The sequence below is a fragment of the Festucalex cinctus genome, chromosome 11 (assembly GCF_051991245.1).
Source record: "Festucalex cinctus isolate MCC-2025b chromosome 11, RoL_Fcin_1.0, whole genome shotgun sequence".
NCBI classification, from domain to species: domain Eukaryota; kingdom Metazoa; phylum Chordata; class Actinopteri; order Syngnathiformes; family Syngnathidae; genus Festucalex; species Festucalex cinctus.
In genome coordinates, this window is record NC_135421.1 from 5,936,942 (window position 1) to 5,941,138 (window position 4,197).

Consider the following 4,197-nt stretch of genomic DNA (forward strand, 5'->3'; position numbering starts at 1 on the left):
TCGAGTCCAGGCTTCGGCCTTCCTGGGTGGCGTTTGCATGTTCGACCCGTACCTGCGTGGGTCTCCTCCGGGTACTCTGGTCTCCTCCCACATTCCAAAGACACGCATGGCAGGTTAATTGGGCGCTCTGAATTGTCCCTAGATGTGCTTGTGTGTGTGAGTGTGTGTTCGTCTCTGTGTGCCCTTAAATTGGTTGGCAACCAGTTCAGGGTGTCCCCCGCGTACTGCCCAAAGCCAACTGAGATAGGCTCCAGTACTCCCTGCGACCCTTGTGAGGAATAAACGGTCAAGAAAACAGATAGATGGATGGATATAGGTCGCTTGCACATCGTAATGCATCATGGGAGTTTTTCCTTCGGGCACCATATTGGGTGTCCGCCGGTTCACAAGGTACACTCGCGAGTTACACGGTAGAGCTTATCAACCTGATGTAATTTTCGCAGTATTTTCACGATTTAGCGGAAGATCAAAAACAACGATACAGGCAGAAGGTGTCTCTGAGTGGTGGGATTGATCCTAATTACGTCCTGACCAAGGGTGATTTTTTTTTTTGACGGAGAAAGCTTGCTGGCCAAATGTGACATCTCTGGACATCTTTCCCTACCTCGTGTTGACAACATGCTCCATAACACGCCAACAAATCCCTGGAGGCTTACAATTATTTTGTAAGCGGGTGGATACAGAGTGTAAACTTTAACATCGCATCAGAAGAAACGGTTGCTGTTGCACGTAAGTAAACCACATGGTGTTGGTAATTCTGCACACAAAAATGTTGATTTGTTCTCAGGCTTCCTGTTATCATTGTGTTTACATGCACAGCTGGGTTTACCTGATGTGGTTTTTCTAATCATTTTATAACAGGCAAATATGGCAGAGCGTATAAGAATAAAAAGTAACTGCACAGCCTCCCCGTGGCTTAATTAAATTTAATGCTACCCTTTCACTAGTTACATGTTACTTAATCAACTTATTCTAAATGGTTAAGGTTAACCACTCTCAGAGGACGTATTTTTAGTTTCAGTTTCCAGTACAATAAAACGTGTTCATGGTAACTACTGAGCATACTGACAGCTTTTCTTATGATCTCACGGTTAAGGAGGCTGTCACAACACCCAATTTCTGTCTGGTGCCAGATGGCAACAATTCCCATCACTTGTCACGACAACACCAATATTATTACCAGGTATGTATGGCTTTACTTTTTGTAGTTTCTTATTTAATTCTATGTTTCATATTTTCATTACAATGTTTGTAATATTTTCAGATTCAGGCACAGATGAGTTTAACTGGACGGGACTTCTGCGACTTTGTGGTGTGGACAAAGTGTGATTTGAGCGAGTCCACCCAGATCGCTCGTTTTGGCCAGCTGGAAAAGCCAGAGTTTTTTTTCCCCAAAATCCCCTCCTTACCTGAACTGCTCGGGAGAGCATTTACTAGATCAGCAGTGGACTTCCAGTGTTCCTGCTCAGCCGCTGTCACCTACCACTTGCTCATGTACTTCAAAGATGCGGAATAAAGTAGTTTTTTGTGCTGCAGCAGATTGTAAAATCAAATGATATCACTTGAAGTGTGCCAATCTAGACTGCCAAAAGGACAGTGGTTTTGTGACAAGTGTGAAACAAGGATTATTGGGAAAACTGTAACACCGTACTGGTACTTGTCTTACATTAAACAAATTTAAAAGAGAGCAACTTTTTCCTCTGTACATAGTATAATGAAAGTCATTGCGTACCCCATCAACATTACATCATACCGTCATCTCAGGATGGTAGGCACCTGTGCTAAAATAAACTACATTAATTAACAGTTCAATTTTATCCCTGAAATTACTACATCTAATCATTATTCACTTCATTTTTTGTGCTTTTAGAAATAATAGAGATTTATGCCATTACTTTAAGAGGGACCATATTGCACATTGAGTCAAATCCTGTCATTTGTATTATGTATAGCTTTGTAAACAAACCCAACAATAGAATTTGTATAATCGCTGCCTTTATTAGCGCCAAACAAACAGTCGCATGTTGTCCTCCTCCAATGCTTTGATGCTCGCCTTCGTTTCCATCATGTCATTGGCAATCAAGTCGGTGTGGCATGAGATCCCTAAAGAAAAAAATAAATAAAAAATCACAAAAAAATCCGGTACCAGTAATAGGTTTAATATAGTAAAGTAGTATAGTTTTTTTGTCAGTGTAAAAGAAATGTACACATTTTGTTGCATTTTTTAATATATGAACATTGCTACAGGCAAATACTTATTTCTATAAACACTTCCAAATGTCTCTAAAATATAAAGTGCGTGTACACACACAAACAAACACATACATTCACTCATGCATACAATATATCATGTAATGAATTCTGAGTGGCATACCAGAGTCAATGATGTCAGCAGTACTTGAGGGTACAGGTTACTGGAGCCATCTGGCTGCATAACTGCAACAATCTCTGCCACTTCGAGTCGTCTTTTCTTTGCTTGTCTCTCCTGTGCACGTTCATATCTTGGCACCGACTGGGCTGAGACATAGATGTTGTAACTTGGGACCCAACTTTAATGTTGGAGCCCAGTCGGGATGATTGGACAGAAAAACGGGTGCAGGGCGACCTGTTAAAATAAACAAATATATAAACAAATAAAATATGGAAAGACTGGTTATTTTACCGCAGTAGGGTGGCCGTGAATAAGTTCTTTAGCATGATGTGTAGGCTACCGGGGGTCTGTTTTCTTGCATCACCCCCTTCTAAATCTTTTTTTTCCAAGTTTACATTTTGCCACCAAAAAACATGTTATCGGCATTAAAAGCCCAAGACTAATCAATCCAATTTCAGCAGTAAACACTTTGCACTGGCACCACTTGGGTGAAAATGTTCGATGTTAGCTTTCGGCTAACGTCCGCTAGCCAGCTTGTACTACCGAACTTGCTTGCTCATGAATCCAAAACATAAGCAACTTGCCCATATATGGGCGGTCGAAACGTTATTAATCCTCATGCATTAAATAAAGGTAAACAAGCTTACCGCTCACAAAGTGATCGCTGCACACACGAGCCCAAAGTAACGACTTCCCTCCGGAGTCCGCACTCCTCTGTCTCCAGGCCCTGGTTCCTAATTATTTTCGGAATTCGGAAAAAAGACCGACCATTTTCCCCCTTGGCTTTGTTCGAACAGCCAACGATGCAGCAACAATGTACCATTTTAAACGCAGACAACAAACGTGATAGATACGTGTTAGACCGAATCGCTACGTAAATGGAGGCCACCCAGCATGGCGACTACGAGAAATCCGAGGCGGAAGTGACGACATGTGCAAGCGACCTATATATCAGATTAATCACGATTAATTGCATAATGAAAAAGGCATTCTTATCAACATTTTCTTCCTGCCAAATTTAAAGAGCATCTGTTATGTGTTAATTCTTTCTACATTTAATGTTATGAGTGTCATGTTTTGGTTCTGTGGGGGTGGGATTTTGTTTTCCTTTGGTGTTTTTGGTTATTTGTCATGTATTCCTTGTCGCTTCCCTTGTCTCGTTATGTCTAACCACGTCCACCTGAGTGTGTCTTCCCTTCCCAGTGTGTTGACCAATCAGCTCCCCAAGCCTCTTGTATCTTGCCCAGGTGTCTGTTGTTATCTCGTTACCATGTGTATTTAGTTGCCCTGCTTTGTTTCAGTTCTTGTTGAGTCATTGTTGCTGTCTAGTCATCCCATGTTGTCCATGCCATGCCTTGTTGCCCCTGTGTTTTTGTTGCTATAGTTTGACCTTGTTAATTTTTAATTTGCCATAGTACCGTATTTTCCGCACTATAAGGCGCACCTTCAATGAATGACATTTTAAAACGTTTTCCATATATAAGGCGCACCGCATTATAAGGCGCACCTTCAATGAATGACATATTTTAAAACTTTTTCCATATATAAGGTGCTACAGTATAGGCTGGGGTTACATTATGCATCCATTAGATGCTGCTGCGCTAAAGGGAATGTCAACAAAACAGTCAGGTCAGTCAAACTTTATTAATATATTACAAACCAGCTTTCCGACAACTCCATTCACTCCCAAAATGAATAAACAGCTGTTTTATTATTTTCTCTGAGGTGAAGTATTGGTATTAGCCAGCGATCCAAGATGGCAGGATCTTCTGCGCATGTGCGTCACCGATCGTACGGGGCACCGAATAGCGTCTTGACAGCGAGAC

General features: G+C 41.5%; 1 long non-coding RNA gene across 1 annotated transcript; it reads right to left on the minus strand.

The window, feature by feature from the left end:
- Positions 1-1,720: 1,720 nt before the first annotated feature.
- Positions 1,721-3,302, minus strand: LOC144030639 (uncharacterized). The gene is made up of 3 exons (XR_013287309.1): positions 3,019-3,302; positions 2,375-2,605; positions 1,721-2,103 (listed from the first exon to the last, which is right to left on the minus strand). It is a non-coding gene; the product is annotated as an uncharacterized LOC144030639 (long non-coding RNA).
- Between the last annotated feature and the right edge of the window lie 895 nt (positions 3,303-4,197).